Source organism: Fundulus heteroclitus, chromosome 1 (assembly GCF_011125445.2).
Source record: "Fundulus heteroclitus isolate FHET01 chromosome 1, MU-UCD_Fhet_4.1, whole genome shotgun sequence".
Lineage (NCBI taxonomy): Eukaryota > Metazoa > Chordata > Actinopteri > Cyprinodontiformes > Fundulidae > Fundulus > Fundulus heteroclitus.
The window spans coordinates 6,730,495-6,749,517 of NC_046361.1; positions in this window are offsets into that span (position 1 = coordinate 6,730,495).

Consider the following 19,023-nt stretch of genomic DNA (forward strand, 5'->3'; position numbering starts at 1 on the left):
CTCCTATTGGGCCATTAAAGTCATTAATGGAGTCGGACACTTGAGTCACCGGCCTTACACTCTGTTTATTTTTTGATCATTGTTGGCTTGATTCTCCAAACATGTTCATAACAATGCCATGTGAATTGCTTTGGTCACAGGTCCCATGTATGAATTGCTGAAAAACCGTCCCTGTTGCCCCACTTGGATAGGGGACATTCTGCAAGCGAGCGGAAGTGGCATGTTCAACCACTTAAACCACCAAAGTTGAAGAGGGCGACTACAGTGTTTAGTTTGAGAGATGCATGAGACATTTCCGCTATTCAAATTTATACACACCAACAGTAGTTGGACAGCTTGCAAGAAAAAAAGTACAGCCTAGACATTGTGTTGAGAACAAGCAGTGAGAACTCCCAGGGAAGGGCTTGGACATATTTTTGTTCTTATAGCCAGCAACACTATATTTCTCGCTTCCTGTGCAGTACATTGCAGCCTTTAGAAAGATGCAATCTGAGTACACATCCTCTGTTTAATGTTTCTTTTTCATGTTTAACACAAATATCTTATTTCACTCCTCTCTCAAACTGCCTGTCTTCTCTGTCCAAAATATGCACATTGCTATCTTCAATCCCTTGTCATTTAGATGTAAATAAACTGCTGACACAATGAGTTTGCGTTTCTGTGTTGGAGCATTATTTTGTGTAGGTTTCTCTACAGTTTCTCTAATGGTGAAGTTTGAACATTCCTAGCTGCACTGAACTGCATATACCACCCCCCTGAGTCTGGGCTTTTTATCCTTGAGATGAACCAGTCTCTGAGTGTGCTGTGAAGTTTGAAATGCACCAGAATATTATGCTTGGAAAATATACTTCTTAGTTGTTGGATACTCCAGCCATATATGGAATTAATGATATTCTTTTCACTTCTTTTTTCTGAATGACAGCAACAAAGTTTCCTTAGATTTACAGCCGAAAACTGCCCATGTTTCATAATCATCTGAATACATCGCTAATGTCTGGAATCTTGAATACAAATCCCTTTTACTCAATTGTTTTGAAGGACACTGTTAGAGAAAACTCAAAACAAAATACAGAAAAAGATTATTCACCATACCTCCCAGCCCCTTAGCCAAGTGTATGCTAAATGTGGCTTTACAACTTGCTTTAGCTACTGTTAAAGCAAAGCAAATGGAACACTTTTGATCACCTCCTTTGACATCAAACATTTGTCACCTCTCATGTACATAAAAGAAAAAATGGGGTCTAAATGTAGTTCTTGCAAATTTGTCAAAGAGCAGTTGACAGGATTGCAACATAATAAACAAATCAGAAATGTCAGGAGTGTTTGCCATGCAAATTCAACATGCGTTCCCCTTTGTCTTCCACAAAGTTGCTTTAATCCTCCTCCATCTGAAGTCAGAGAGAATGGAAACAGACAAAAGTTTGTTTTCTAGCTGGCAGGGCTTCTGGAGCTGCTGATGCTAATTGACACACACAAGATTTGTAAGTCAGAGCAAAGGCAAACATGTCATAAAACTTTAATGATCAAAGAGTGGTATCACTGCTGTCTTCTGGCTCACTGTGAGCAAACTGCATCAACACTTTGAGGGGCAGGTTAAAAACAATAAAGGTATGGCTAGGTTTGGCCCTTTAAGACATTTTCAGGGGTTCTACAGCAGATGTTCGTGTGTATACCCCTGATACTGTTTCTTTAGAATGGTTCTCCATGAACCTTTCATCCTTTGAAGTATGTACATTTGTAGCTCAGTGTGCAGAGCCGCACAAGAATATTTAAACCCCTTGATGGTGCAGAAAGATAACACAGCAGAGTAGTAAGGGTAGTAGTTGTGTAGTTTTAGTCCAGGGTTAGGTTCAAACTATATGTTTGAATTTGTCATAGAGCATTGTTCAAACCATTGTTCAGACATGGAAATAGTCTGGCAAATGTGCGAACTGAAAAATCATATCATCATGCATCATGGATGGAGGGAAGGTCAGCCCCAAAGATTCTCTCTGCAGACCTAATTATTCGTTGCACAGGTTTTGCAACAGCCACTCCCGAGAAGTGCAAACCTGGTGGACATACCTTGAACATAAAAAAGGTATTACAAGTTTCCTCTGTTTTTGATTTCTTGTCGCACGTAAATGTTTGAGATAATCAGACTGTGGCCCAGTCTACATTTAGCTGGAGACATGTTTTTTTTTGTTGTTGTTTTTTTGCATTTTGGCCTTTCATCTACAAGAAAACTCTGTTTAACATCACTAAAAACGTTTTTCTTTTTTTCTTGGAAATGAAGATTTCTGAAAACTGTTTTTAATCCGGCCCACATACATGACAAAAACAGAGATTTAGGGTTTTAAGTAGTGTTGCACCGATACCGATACTAGTATCGGACGTGGCCCTGATCCAGCACTAAAATGGTGGTATCGGTATCGGCGAGTACCAACAAATAGGGCACCGATACCATTTTGATGTTTGTATGTCACTTGAACGCAGCCTTCTCTCTCCTGACTAGTATTATACATGTTATATAAGTTCATGAAAGTTGCACTGTTTTGGCATTTGAGAGCCAAAACTCAGGGTTTAAAAGAGAATATTCAATTATTAATGTAATTTTACTGTCTTACTGTTGCACTACTATTATACATGTTATAAATTTATGAATATTGCACTATTTTGGCCTTTGAGAGCCAAAAGTTTATTCAACTATTGTCACCCATTCCAGGTAGTCAATAAAAAGTTCTACTATCCTAAGTAGTATGCAGTTCTTCATATATATAAACACACATCGATTTCAAACAGATGGTATCGGTATCGGCCAATACTGCACAGCCAGGTATCGGGGCCAAAAAATGGCATCGGCGCAACACTAGTTTTAAGGCGAAAAGTCAGATTTTGAGGCTTGACCACACCCACATGCTTTAATACCTCAAAAAGTTTTTGATAAGGTTTGATCCCCAATGACTTAAGATTATACTGGGTGATTTTGAAGTCTGTAACTCCAAAGCTCTTGGAGCAGTTTGCTCCAAAAAAAATAAAAAAAAATAGCTTCCTGTTGTGCTTGGACCATCACTCCAAGATACTTTTTTGTAGGTTATATATGTGTCCCAAATTGCAAATTAATCCTCAGTCAAAGCATGTCTTGGGGCTGATTCATTTATTGATGCTAGGTGGCGCTGTGGAGGTGTTAGGTCACATTCACCAAATCTTTCATCACATATCTCTCGGGGCCTGGACTAAAATCGATCATTTCGAATTTGGTGCAAATTAGATGGAAAATGTGGTGATTAGAGCGATAGCTTGAAATCCCTGGGAGGAGTTTGTTGAAGTTTGAGAGATGTAAATGTCAAAAATGGCCAAAAATTACCCTTTTATCCCAAATGGCTGACTCTCCTACCCTACCTGTGCATATTTATCAGTTATCTGGGTCATCGCAACAGCAAACAGGCTTAAATCAGAAGGAATTGGACTTTCGTTCAGTTCGTTCTGAAAATGTTTTGACACCTATCCAGAAATCTTTGTCAGTTCTGGTGGCTCACATTTGCAACCTGTAGTTGGTGCACTGCTGTTTTTTAAGGCTATGGGGGCCCATCCTCCTAGGCACATGATCTGCCTAGGAGGATGGCGCATGATGCCATCCTCCCTACATAGACAGGCCATGTAATTTCCACAAGAATTACACGCACACATGATTCTTTTCACAATACCTTTAGAACAGACTGCTCCAATACCAATGACAACAGCTCTTGGATGAACCCTGGACTGTCGTTGACATCAAGCCAGACCATTTGTAGAGGTGTGACATCATGGAGAAGTTCTCTCTTGGTATATTGCCTCAGCAAACTCTACAAACACAAAATGCTTTATTATTTATCTTTATGCATTATCAAATTAATCAGTCTCAGTAGTAGTGCTCTGTTCCAGTTAGGGATAAATAATATTCACAGTGCAATAAAAATATTCACCTCACCTTCAGCAGCTCAGCCATGTCATTTCCAATGAAAGGTAGCACAGGCTCCTCAGTCTGGTATTTGGTGAGGAAAGGTGTCATGCTTCGTGAGACAGCCATGAAGAAATGCAACTTGGCCGGAATGAGAGGGTCTTTGTTTGCTGCCACAATGGTGTTGTAGGAAGAAGTTCCAGGGTGAGGGAGCTTTGTGGTTGTGACAGCCTCGACATACTTCATCTTGTTTGGCCAGATCATGAGAGCCCTCTCCACCACTGGGAGGTTCACGACCCAGGGGTGGCCACAGAAAGGCAAAGCGAAAACCTTGGATATATTGAGATAACATAAATCCTCTCGTATTGCAGGCAAATGTGGAATATTGTGTGCAGAGCCCTCAGAAACTTTTCTATATGCCAGTGAGTGAATCCACACTTGAAAGCAGTGTGGAGCGTATGGAGGCTGCAACTCCCCACCACTGCCAGCTGAGCACCCCCAAACTATTCTGTGTTGGGCCTGTCCATGGACAAAGAGATCATCTTTCTCAAATCAAAGTCACGTACACATTCCTATAGGAATCAAAAGCTAGTTTTAGCATAACATGCATATGGGTATGTATTACTGTACACATGGTGGTGGTGGACAAGTATTCAGATCCTTTATTAATGTTAAAGTGCTAATGCCTCACTATAAAAATATTATGTAATGCATTGAAAATGTTACGTAGGTAAAAGTATGTATAGTTAGGAAAATGTAATAATAATCAAAGCTGAATTAGGTTGAGGTAGAACTATTCTGTATCACACTGCAATCAATATTTTTTTCACTATGCAATGATCTGCTAGTTCCTTTTTCCTCCATTCATTTATTGTTAAAAAAAAAGAAGAAAAATAAATAAAATAGTGAGATATGTTGTCACATTTGCCCAGAGCACAAACGTGATGTCTTCACAATTCTTACTTTGTCAGACCAAGCCTCAAAATCTGTTTTTTTACCACAGACTTGTACACACCCTTGTGTACAAGGTTTAATTTTGATATCAGACTAAGATGATCCGAGTAAAAAGAAAATTTAGTTTTGACTTTAAACAGATAACTCATGCTTGAAAACGAACTAGTTTTACAAAATTAAAACATATTCATTGCTAACTATCACAAATCCTTAATAGCAGTTGTTGCCGCAAAGAGTTTTTAAAGCAATTATTGTGTAGGTTGTATTTGGTTGCTTTGTATAGCCTTTTTTTCTCCTAAAAAGTTTAAATATATTTTAAAATTGATTCACTGTGTTCATATTTTTAATCTATTTCAATGATATGAAGCATTTATAGTGTGACCAAAAAGGAAAAGTAATCAAAAGGAGGCTGAATACCCATGCACACTACAGTTCTCAATTATTGTTGGAAAAAAAAATCTAAAAACCATGTATATTTTTCCTCACACTGTAAAATTATATTTAGATAATAAACACTCACACTTTCAAAAGAAATGAAATAAAATCCCAGTAAATTACATGAATGTGTGGCAGTAGTGTGACAATATGCAAAAAAGTTCAAGGGGTATGAATATTTCTACAAACACATGAAGAATGTATTTCCTTTTTGCACTAACCCCAAAAAGTCATATTCAGTCAGGCTGCAGCTCATAATAAAGTGAAGCCAAATTTTCACACAACTCTCCAGTCTCCTGCTTTTTTCCCTCTTTATCGAAGCCAATCATTTTTCTTGTTCTCCCTCCCCGACTCTCCCCACCCCACGTGCTAGTGCTACTCTCTGGACTCCTCTGAAGAAAGCTCATCTAAGAGTTCCTGCAAAACTCGATTCATTTTTTTTTTTTAATGGTCGGAAGAAGTGCGGGAGCTTCTTTCCAGGCGCTTTGATGCAAGACTTTACATCTAACCCCCTTCACAGAAAGTTAGAGTTCAGTTCCATGAAGCCTGCATGCACTTATCCGAATAATTCTTTGGAGACTCATCTTTGGTGGAGGACTATCAAAGCAAGTCTTCAAAACGGGATATTATTATGTGCTGGATTTCACAGCCATGCAATATGCACAGACAACCTGCTTTTTTTTTTTTTTTTTGCCCTGCAGCAAGCGTGATGGATGGCTGTGCAGCTGCTAAAAGACAGAAAAAAGGAAGCGACACACTGCGACATTAAATATACAAAACTCCATCACGCACACATGTCTGCATGTGTGCGTGATGGAGCAAACCTGCATGAGGCTCAACAGCAAACTGTAAAGCCCCGACAGAGCAGGATTGGTTCTAATTGGAATGCCAACATTCAGAACTCTAATGATACTGAAAGCCTTTTAACATTCACTTGATAGGTAATGTAGGTGTTACCTGAGCTGGGTTTAAAAACACCGTCTCCCACTTTTGTCCTTTGAAGAAATGGCTGTCATTTGACGGATGTTATTTAGGGAAAATTACAGATGAGACTTTGGAAGCTGTGAATCCACCAGCCTCCCCTCAGACAAAAAAAAACCAAACCAAAACATTTCAGCCTTTCAGTCAGTAAAATGAGAAAGCAAAGGGTATCTCTGATACAATTCCATCAATCTTTTCTGCATGCGATTCACAGAAACAATGTTTGTCAATTAAGAGCAAAGCCAAGCCACTGTTAAGCTAATCACCATGACGATTTTGTTTCACACTCCAACGTGACCTTCCTCACACAAAGTGTTCCTAGCCAGACTGGTTTCATGAGTTTTTTTTTTTTTATTCAGTTTCTACCCAGTGATTTTTTTTCATGCCACTACCCAGTGCTCCTCTGCCATCCTCATACATCACCTTGCAAAACGCATTCTCCTCCCTTGAATCTTTATACATTTTGTCATTTTACGATGATAAACCTCAGTGTATGATGTAAAAAAAAAAGAAAATGATGCAACACTTTTACAAATAAGAGTAAAATCTGACACATTTATGCATTCAGACTAACAAAATCAGTAGGTTGTCAACACACCTACTGCTGCAATTATAGCTGCAGGCCTGTTGGGGGTATCTATGTACCAGCTTTGCCAATAGACACGCTGAAATATTTGACAATCCTTTTCTGCAAAACAGCTCCAGCTCAGTAAAACTGGATGGACAGCATCTTTGAACAACAGTTTCCTGGTCTTGTCACAGAAAAAAAAAATTAGTGGATCATTTTAATGCATGAGTATGCTTTGTTCTGAATTATTCCATTGAAGCTCTTGCTGAATGTTTAGGTTAGTTGTCCTTTTAGAAGGTAAATGAATGCCTTCACAAAGGACAGTCGGAAGTCATCTGCAGACTCTAACAGGTTTTCTTCAAGCAGCTTTTCTCAACCTGTAAGGACTGAAAGACAAATTCTGGACCTATTTGTAACTGGTCCCAGGCCTATGCCATGTGCAAAATAAAAAGGAAAAGAAGACCATTTTTGAGAAAGACAAATAAGCTCGCTTCATACTCCCTAAAAAGTAAATGCTTTTATTGCCTTATAATGGCTGAACTCCCCAACCCTTAAACAAAACCTGCAACAGGTGACACACTGGCACAGTGCAGAATACATGAGATGTTTTTTTTTTTTTTGTTTTATTGTTATGTCAGCCTTATATTTAATGCTTGAATACATCACTCAATGGATTCAATTAAATATTTTAAATATTCAGTGTGTGAGTACTTAACTAAAGCAACTGATTCGGAGTATTTTTGAAATTAATTCTCAGCAGCTGGACCTCTTTATTTCAAGTTGTGCAATTAAGGCACTGTTGCCATTATAAAACGGTGGAGGTTGGTGTTGGCATACTGTAATCTTCTGTTCTACAATTCCACCATCTAACTACAGAATATTTTTGTTCAACAACTATAAATACTTTCTTGAAATTGTATTCCTAGATTTTGGTCACAGCTTGTCATCAAAACATGACCAGCTGAGAACTACCATTCTTCTAGAACTCTCCTGTATTCAGCTCCCATTGGTCTTTACTTCCTGTTTCCTGTTCCTCATACCATGATGCTGTCACCACCATGTCTTACAAATATGGTTTGGCATGGCTTAATTTGAACAGCGTTCAAAACTTCTGGTATTGTTTTATTACCTTACAGTGCTTTAAATGTCTCAACCAGTGTTCAATTGTTTAAGTATCGGAATCAAAATTCTGATTTAGGTTATAATCTTTTAATTTTTTTATCTATAGAGCTTAGTTCTTGTTTTGTTTTTTTTACATCATATTTTCAAGTTATTCCTGTTTCTCATTTTCTTTGATTTTAAGTCTTCCTTGTGTCTTTTGTTTTTTTTTTGGTTTGTTTGTTTGTTGCTTTGGACACTTATGTTTTTTAGGAGTTAGCTGTTATGTTATTCCTATGTTATTCCTCTTAGACAACCCTATTTTATTTCCTGACATACCTGTGTCCTCAGTTCATGCTTCCCCTCAGCTACAACACATCATTTAGACCTAACTCATCCTGCCCCCATTATTCACCTTCCTCAGTGTGTATATACTCTGCTGCTCTTCACTCCCATGTCAGATCCTTCTGTTGCCATGACTGCTTGCTTCCTGTAATGTTCCTGGCCTTTACTCTTGTCATTGTTTTTGGGATTTTTCCCCCTTCTCAAGTTTCTCCTTTTCTGTAAATTCACCACAACACCTCAATTCATTTAGTTGTTTGCTTTGATTTTATGTGAAGAATCACAGTTAAAGGGGGAATAAAACTTTGAAAAACGTTAAAGGGTATGCACATTTTGTACACCTTGTGTTGATGTGGCTTCTCGCAGTGTTTTAAATTAAGAGCACTAGAAGAATTGTTTGAAAAGGTTGGGAAGCTGACAATCACGACAGAAAGGAAACAGTTCTGTGCACTGAGGCAGCAAGAGGACCTTTAATCGTCTGTTCTGCTCTTCTTGCAGCAAGAGGTGGGAGACAACAGGTGTAGAAATAAAAACAGGAAAGAACCAATGAAAAATGAATGTATAAATTAACCAGAGGAAGAGGGAAAACACTCAGGTTTCATTTGTCAAAAAGCTGTCGCAACTGTCAAGTGCTCGCAATTAGGTGTCCATTAGCAGCAGTTGTTGTTCAGCCATCTGTCGATGAATGCAGACACTATTGCGGTGGAAGGAAATAATACAACATCCACTGATCAACACATGCAGGTTTCTGTTCTCTCCGACCCCAGCGGGAATGACAGTTTAACTGGCATAGATGTTGCTCTAACACACGCCAGGGATGTTACAAACAGAGAAGGAATGAGGGATGAAGGGAAGGAGGGATGTTGGGGTCATGCCTGCCTCCTCTCCAGTTAATTGGCCTAGCTTGTAGCGTGCACTTGACAGATTGAATTATCAAGCTGCCTCCATGGTCTGAAATCCCCCAGCAATATATCCTGGTCGACTATTAACGACCAGCTACAGCCGTCTCCTCTTCTCTGCCAGGCTCTGCAACCGGGCTCTCCGTTCTACTCCAACCCTCTCCCTATCTCGGTGACTTAAAACATTAAGCAGAGAATTTCTTAGAGTCTGCGTGTCTCTTCCCATGCTGCTGAATGTTCTTTGGTCTTTCAAACGTAGTTTTCCAAAAGCAAAAAAACTAAAAAAAAACTTTGAAATCAAACCTTTTCATAGGAAAAAGTAAAACTTCTAAACTCGGAGGCCTAATTGCCTCTGTACAGCCGACCCTTAGTTTTATTCTTCAAATAGTCAAATCTTGGGGAGGTATGGGCTGGGGCAGCAGAGCAGATAATGACAAATACAAGATGAAGGTTGATCTCCTATCGTTGTGTATTCCATCGTATGGACAACGTTAATGAAGAATCAGCGAGTGTGAAAAAAGGATGGCAGAACAAAGCTGCTGTGCAGAATGGAGCCCATTAAGGGTCTTGTCCTGAAGGCTATTAGACTGCTCAACCACAAACACAAGACTTCAACAATGGTTAATTTCAATATACATCCGTTGCATGAGCAGCTCACCTTTGTAACTATCCTTCGCACTCTCTTTTTCTCCAAACATCTGCTTTCTATCACTTTTTATGTATGGCACATCAGTGTGTTAAAGACTTACACTCTGTTCTTCATAGACTGGATGACTGAGAGCTAAACACTTCAGATGGCTCTTTACAGAGTCCAAAGACGTCTGCCAGAGGAGATCGGGTGTGAAACATCAGTTCTTCTTTGAATTTCTAACACCTGATGATAATGTATTGAAATGCTACATCTAGGCAGAGGTGACCTATGAGGCTGTTATTTCTCTAGTGCCATGGAGGATGGTCTGTTCCTGTTCTTTTCCAGTTTCGGTGGTTGTTTGGAAATTATACTGGTGAACTCACAATCTGATCAGCTGAAAAGGCAAACTCCCTGATTTATTGTTGCATGCTGCTGGTCAGATGGCCAAAAACAACATAAATTCCATTTAATCCAGCAGACAACCCAACTAATTAACCAGCTGACCAGTTACTTTGTAGAGTAAGTGTAACAAAAGGCATGATTTTCTGGTTAACAAGCATGCTCAAATAAAACGCCTGCTACCTAGGTTAACGAGTATCATGTTAACATATTAAGTCAACATATAAAAAAAAACTTGAATACATAAAAGTGAAATTAGGGCTGGGCAACGATTAAAATATTTAATCGCGATTAATCGCACTGATTAATCGCGATTAATCGCGATTAATCGCATTGTATTTACAAACTCCAAGAATGAATTCAAAAGTAGTGTAAAGAGCACTTTTATTTTAATGTTCTGCTGCCATATGAACAAAAGTGTTGTAACATTTGTAGCACTTATCAGTAACACATATTTAGTGTAAAGCTCAACTTAAACATGTAAAACAAAAAATAGCAATAATAATAAATTAAAGCTTATTGCCACTGACAGGGAATTCTCTTTATGGGGAAAAAATCTACCAAAAACAGGCAATTTCTGAGGTAACAGCAGGGAGCAGCATTACCATTTTATGTTCAATACCAAAGTTTAACTTGGCAGTGGTTCCAACTAACTTGTTTCTGTCATATTCCATGCTGGAAGAACTTTAAACTGAAATGCTTGCTAACTCGATATGCTTGCGTTTATTTGACGTTGACACGCGGTTTTTTGTTGTTGCTTTCTCGCGCGCATATAGTGAATGGCAGGGGGAAAACAGGCAAAAATACATGGATACTTTGAAACGAGAAGCGACTTCACCGACGGCGTCGATGCAGACCCCCCCCGCTCCGCTCCGCACAAAACTTGTTCCGGCCGCCAACTCACCGCCTCGCCTCGCCTCGCCTAAGCTCGCTCGCGGTACCTGCGGGAAACACCGCCTTCCGCATGTCAGCTGTGTTTTTTTCCGGCCAGCACCTTTCTTCCTCTTTGAATCTGAGGCTGGGCTGACAGCGAGGTTATTGGCGCATTATCGCCACCTACTGTTCTGATTCAAACCCCTACACCGCAGCAACAGACCTTCACAAAATAAAAGCATGTGACCAACATGCGTTAACGCGCGTTAAAGAAAATATTGCCGTTAATAGTCTAATGAGTTAACGCGAAATTAACGCGTTAACTTGCCCAGCCCTAAGTGAAATATGATGTTATCAAATCTGTAATTGTTGGGAAAACCTTAATAAGGAACATAAAATCATAAAATCGTCATTAGAGAAACAGAATTAACAAAAACATAAACATAAAACGCAAATACAAAATAAAGTACGAAATATGACACCGTGCTACTGAATGTTAAAAGCCAGGTTGAATCAATAAGTTTTAAGCCTAGCCTCAAAAACGCCAAAATCAGTAGTGGTACAAATGTCAGGAGGAAATTTGTTCCAGAGCCTGGGTCCAGTGACTGAGAAGGCCTGATCACCCCAGTGTTTGTCCCTAGCTCTAGGGACTTTTAAAAAGGGATGGTCTGTTGACCTTAAGGCCGAGACAGGTTTGGAGGGGCAAGAGCATTATGGGCTTTAAAAACAAATAGCGAAATTTTAAAATCAATCCTCAAAGTAATTGGAAACCAGTGGAGAGTAAAAAAGGACTGCTTTAATCGAGGAATGTTGGTTAAAAAGTGGGCAGCGGCATTTTGAAACAACTGAAGACAGTTGATTGACGACTAGGAGACATCAACATAGAGTGTGTTGAAATAGTCAATTCTACAGCTTATAAACACGTGACTAGTTTTCTCGAGATCAATAAAATTGTAAAATGGGGTTTACCTTTGTCAAAAGATGTAATTGATAAGGAATACAGATAAAGTCAATCTTGTAGACAAAACATGCAGAAAATATGGTTCCGCTTCAGAAATGTTTTAGCTGAATATGGTACAACGCTCTTTCTCTTTGAAAATAACATCATACCAAAGTCTTAGATCATAAACAGAAAACCTAGACCACATCAGCGTAAACTGTACATGAGAAAAATAAAACTTGCTTAAAACCTGGCAATCTAATATGCAACTGCGTGTTTCACTGGGACTGCTGCTGACGTAAGAAAAGAAAGAAGAAGAACAAGAAACGTACAAAAATCATTGGAAGTTGCGTTTAATCCGGATTTTGACAAGGCCATAGCAAAACCTTTTTTTTTTTTTATTTGAGCCATTTTGATATGTGTGCTTTGGATTATTTTTCTGTTGCATTACCCAAGTGATCTTGAGTTTGAGGTTCCAAACAATTACAGCAAGACGTCCTAAAGTATTAAAGCACCTCTAACCAACTACCCCTACAATGTTTGATTAAAGTAAGGATGTTCTTTTTTCTGAAAATGATATGTTGACCAGTTGGTATTATTATTAAATCATGACACAAAGCTTGACTGAGGCCTAATTCCCCAGCTAACTGAGGCCTTTCATGCCGACTTCGAATAATTGTTGCAGGCCGGTCACTCATGGAAACGTTCACAACTGTAAACAGTAAAAAGTGTGTTTGGTATGTTTTCCGGTCATTTTTGTTTGATGACATGAAACATTTAATGATGACAAATAAGCAAAAACAGCAGAAATATTTAAGGGACTAAATACTTTTTCATAGCTCTGTATTGAGCTGGTGATGCTTTTTTCTTTTTTGTCCTTTTTACATGCTGAGATGTTTTCGACTGTTGCTCGTATTCTGTTTGGTTGAGCTCTCAAGGTCACTGCAGCAGGGAAACAAAAAAAAAAAAAAGTCTCACAAAATGAAACTGAAACTCTTGGCAGGGTTGGAAAAGCATAAAGTCAAAGAGCTGTTATTTGATTTCTGGAAAGTCACCCTTTAAACGCGAGTCAGTTAACACAAATCTGTGTTTAACAGAGTCACCGCAAAATGACCGGCACTTTATGGAGAGGTGTTTTATCCGCGGCTAAACCTAGCAATTAAAAACAGGAACAGCATGCTGTTTACAGCCAGTCTGAGGTCCCATCAGACTAAAATGAAATGCTGAAAAGACACCCTTTTGTCCAGACTGGCATATTTCTCAGTGTGAAACTGAGGCGGCTATAATGGCCATGATGGTGCAACCTCCTGCTGTGGCTAAAACCAGGCTGCCTGCTGGCTTCCTGACATTGCTGTATAATCAGTGCTTACCATCGCTAGCACCAGTCAAATGCTCCGAAATAACACACACGAATGCATATATTGACAAAATGACTCACACGATGCGCGCACGCTCGCTTTCTCTCGGAGATACATAGTGACGTGCACACATCGCTCCACACATCACACAAGGACAACAAATAGGCATCCTTTTATTCGCCCACTTTCACACGTGCACACGCTCACAGCTTGTGTGTGGGCCATTGTGTTTGACAGAGAGTCGTATCGGTGGTTATCTGTGTATGCGCTGTCGGTGTGTGTCGTGTTAAAATGCCAACTGTGGGCGTTTAACTTGAAGATAAGATATTGAGAGATGTGAAGGCAAAGACTTGCAGACTTCGGGACACACGGTGTGTCAAGATAAAAGTACAGAAGTGGTGTGTGTATGTGTGTGTGTGTGTGTGTGTGTGTGTGTGTGTTGTGCAACCATTAAGAGCAAGAAAATTTAAGGGGAGATTGAAAAAAAAGAATCTTATTCCAATTATCTCTTATGGCTTGTCCTTGTGACAAGCGTCAGATGAGATGTTCACTGTGAGAAAACCCACCTGACCCTGAAGACTTTTTTTACCCTTCTCAGACTGAGTAGCACTCATATTCTGGTTACACAGTCACTGCTGATAGGCTTCCGATCCCATGGGATATCTTTTTTTTTTTCTTTTGCTCTGTTGGACTAATTCATTAAAATAAAAATGTTATGCTGGTGTTCTTCCTCTGTATCAACTGTAACTCGAGAGCTTCCAAAGAGCATTCAACTGACTAATGTGCCGGTTAGCAAAGCCATGTTTGTCTTTGTGCAAATTCAATTGAACACTCAAATCTTCACAGTTTGTGAAATATTGACATGATAATTTAAGTTGGTTGCAATATTTTAGGTCCAACAGATTAGCAGCCAAGGGTTCATGTCAAAATTAAAGGGCACATATGCAAAATCCACTTTTTAAACAGTTACTTTTTTTTTAAATGAGACATGCATCTCATAAATGAATATTAAACGAATATTAAAAAAAAAATATAAAATGATCCTGAAGTACAAGTCGGTAGTTGAAAATGTTCGGTTGTTAAGTGTTTATTTTCTTTTTGCATGGAGGCAGATTTTTTATTGTTTTTATGATACAACTAACATGCAGCTTAAGTAAAAAGAAATTCCTATTTTAAGATTACTCTAACAAGCTGTTTGCAGAATTAGATGAGATTCTCCTTCTAAGATATTTCCTTTGTGCCTGTCTCTCTTTTTGTGCTTCCTTTGTTTGGCTTTATTATTGGGATGAAAAAAAAAAACAAAGGCAACAGCTAACTTCAAATAAATCCCAGTGCAAACAAAATAGTGTTTGAATATACAGTGCCAGCCAAACATTTGGAAAAATCTCTGCGTTATATGCCCAGTGTTTCCCTGCTGACTGTTCTAAATAATTCAGCGCAGTATTATGCATCCAGGTTACAATACTACAGTACTAAGCATTTGGTGATGATCTCTAGGCCCTTTATCCTTACTCGAGTGCTATATATCAACATTTGTACAACTATGTATGCGCATAGAGAAGTTGGACATAACAGGTACTTACAGAACAAACATGTACCTGCATTTCTGGACCAGTAAAATATGGCACCTTTGTCATATTTGTACAAGGAGAGGCGAGTCATACAAACAATAATTTGGTAACAATCATACAGCCATTGATTAGAATTAATTTAAAATAATTAAATAAATTGTCAGATATCTGAAAGATAGTTACGGAGCCCGGGAGAGCTCAATTTAAGTGATTTCTTTTTTTCAGGTCGTGATAATTTGTGAGCACGTTTACTTTAATTGAGCCCTCGAATAAAAAAAACGTGAGCATGTTTTCTTTTAATTGAGTCCTCAAATTAATAAAACTTATTCGAGCACACGTTTTAATTATTCGTGGGTGCGTTTTGGTAGATTGAGATCTCGAATATACTATAACGTGCTCATGTTTACATGTGTCAAGACAATATTGAGTGCACGTTTTACATATTGTGGCCACATTTAAGTAGATCGTGCACACAATGTTCTATAACCATGTTCACTAAATTGTGCGCTCGTTTGAGTAAATAGTGCACTCGTTTAATAAATTGTGCCCTCGTTTTACTAAGCTTAAAATGAGAGCTCAATTTAGTAAAATGAGCTCACACTATAGTAAAACGAGAGCACAATATAGTAAATTGTGCACACAATTTAGTAAAAGGAGAGCACAATTTAGTAAAACGAGCGCACAGTCTCAACATGCAAAACATTTTGCGATGACCCCTCTAGGGCTCCGTAGATAGTGACACAAACAAGAGCAATAAGAAGTAGGTTAGCAAAACACTAATATATTTCCTTTGTTTAAATTAATCATTACACAGAAAAACTACACCGCTAGTTTTCGCAGTGGAAACAAAAAGGATATCTTCAATCTTAAAATGCTTCTTACACAAACTTATGAATGTCAAATTTACACCTCTAAGGTCAGCCAGTCTTCTTCGTGGCTTGTTAGATGCAGTCAAGAAGAAGCCACTGCGCGCATATAGACACACGCGCGCGCGCGCGCACACACACACACACACACACACACACACACACGAGCAAACCTATTTAAAAGTAGGGCAGAGATTATCCACCATCTCCTCACATTGTGCAGACAGTTCTCAGAACCCATCTATAGTGCAGAAAGGGCCCATGGGACCCTATTACCAGTGACACCACCAGACTCGGGAACCCTAAAGCTACACACAGTGCCAGAAAGAAAGCCTGACACAAAGACAAAATGCAAAGCAAACATAACGAGGAAGCAATGACAATCAGAATGAAATGGTAGAACAGTAGCAAAAATAAACTGTTATTGCTGGGTTGGTTCTTTACCCTTTTAGTACTGAATCACACACATTAGAAACTGACCAGAAAAAAAAGGAAAGCTCAAGAAAAATGGTTTTGGGTGACAAACCAAACATTTGTTTTACTTTTGGGCCCATGCAGGGGGGGGGGGGGTACTCTTTCTAAGCATCTGAGATGCTGCTGAGCAAACATAGTTTAAATATTTTACATGTCCTTAAATAACAACTGAAAATTCTAATGAGCTTGAATTTGTAATTGCTTGTATGCTTTGTGCAATATACCTTGCATTTTCCACAGATCACTTCAACCAAATTCCAGTATTCTCTTCCAAACTTTTGAGTGTCTCATAATTGGCTTTTTGACACACGGGGACACAGTTTAGTGTGTGCAACTATGTGTATAATTTCAAACCTCAAGTCTCTCTGTATATGTAATACAAGAAAAATTCGGAAGGTGTGTGTGTCCCAATGTGTAGCCATCATACTGGCTGCAGCAGTGATGGTTTTTCCTCCACATAACTGTGTACAGTTGTTGAGTCATTATAGAGACAGATGAGCCAAGGCTCATTTTTTCCCCCCTCTTCTCTCAACAGGCAGATGTCTGCTCTTGATCTCCGTCTGTTGCCTTTTGTGTCGCCCCGCGACGCTTTTGCTTGGATATTCTCCGAGTCAATTAGCTAACGAGCAGCTAACGAGCAGATAAGGCCAATTAAGATAATAGTGATTGTGATGATGGTAATTATGACAATGAGATTGGTGAGCCACCAGGTCAGCTTTAGGAAAGCAAATAAATCCAGGGCAGGAAAACAAATCAAACAACAAAAAAACACAACCTACTGATGACTACACAACTGCAGTCAAAGAAAGACGGGAAGCATCTTTTTATTGTTTGATGATTTAAAGGTGGTTTTTGGTCACATGTAAATCTTTCAGATCATCAAAATATTAATAAAAAGACCAAGATAACCTGAGTGAAAATAGCAGTTTGTGTTCAAGCAATAATTTCATTGATTTAAGGAAGAAAAAAAACAATCCTGTATCGTGATATTCCATCCTCAACCTTATAAGTGGATGTGCCACCCTTAGCAACAACTGTCATCAAGCGGCTGCCATAACTGTGCCATGAATTATTAACATTGCTGTGGCAGAACTTCGTCTCAATCTTCTTTGCAGAATTGTTTCAAGTCAACTGAAGGGTTTTTGAGCATTTTTGGATTTCAGTTTCTTTTTGTTTGGCAGGTTGAGTTACTCGTGTGCTGTGGTTTGTTGCCCAGCTGCATAACCTTGGTGTACTTTTTACAATATCTCTGGTTTTCTGTGAACTATTTCATTTTTACATATGGTGTTTCACATCCAGTTTATGTATTTATTTGTATAGGGTTAAGTTTAGATCCTTTTGATCTCCTTTTGTTTGACTGTGTATTCACACTCTGTTTATTCTTATTTTCCCTAAATCATCATTAACAATGCAGGTCCCTTCCACTTGTGTGCAAGGCCTGTTCTAGACATTAGAGGGCAGGCAGAAATGTGATGGGTTGCATCGTCATACGTGCACATTATTTGTTATTGTTGATCAGTGTGTTCTTCATGGGATTGGGGTAAACTAGATGTGTATTGTTGCCAGATTGGGCTGGTCTCTGTCCAACTGGGCTTCTTTTGAAAACATTGGGCTGGAGAAAAATAGCTTTTGGCAGGTTGTTAAAATTTGGGTTGCTTTTCACAAAATCTGCTGGGTTTTCAGAAAGAATTCACAAGACAATTCTATCAAAATACTTGTCATTGTATGGCAGAAAACCAAAAACTTACACATCTCAACAACATGTTGCATCTTTTCACTCATGCCAATAGTTAATTTATTATGAACTAGAGAATCTGTCAAACTTGATTTCATCAATCAGTGATGGGCATTGTTAATCAAATGTCACTGTGAAACGATATAGTCAATTGTAAAGGCCACAAATGTTTTTAATAGTTCATGTAATATACAGTTAGGTGCAGCCTTTACTTTGTTGAGCTATGACTTGTTGTTGAGACAGCCTCATTTTGAAACAGGAAAATACTAAATATATCCAGAAAGCTAAAATCGTGGATTGCCCCTGTCCCAGAGGATGACTCCAAACTTCTTGCCAGAATTGTAATACAGAAATCCAACCTCAAATTCATGACCTTATAGTCATTAAAGCTTGGGTACAAGCAATGCAACACTGACCCCAAGTATACACCCAAATAGGATAAAAAAAAAATAAGTGTGGATCAACAAAGTCAGTTTTCCCTTGTCAAGCATGGATTTCAGTCCAAAAGAACATTTATGAGAAGAGCTGAAAAGATATGTGCCAGATAAAATCATTTGTCTGGCGAGGAAAAGGTGAACACTATGAGTTCTTTGTGATGAAAATAGTGAAACATCCTGATACAATCAATATGTGAAGCAACTTCACATGCTGAAACAGACATCTTCTGAAAGATGAATGAAAAGTGGAGTTAAAATATCCAGAGAAAATTTGGTGATGACTGAGCGGCACATTGTTTTATGATGCTGATTGCAGACAGATTACTTACAGTTGGTCCAAGACCAAATGGCATAGAGGTCATAGAGAGGTGGAAAAGCTTCTGCCTTTTCTGAATATTTGATTTGAGAGGGCAAGGCATTTGTTTAAGGGGGCATTGCTCCCTCTTGTCCCTGCGCCTTGGCGACCTCACTTGTCTGTATTTTTCCTTTTTGTCCTGAACAAGCAAACATGGCAGCTTAGGCATAAATGAGCAATAAGCAAAA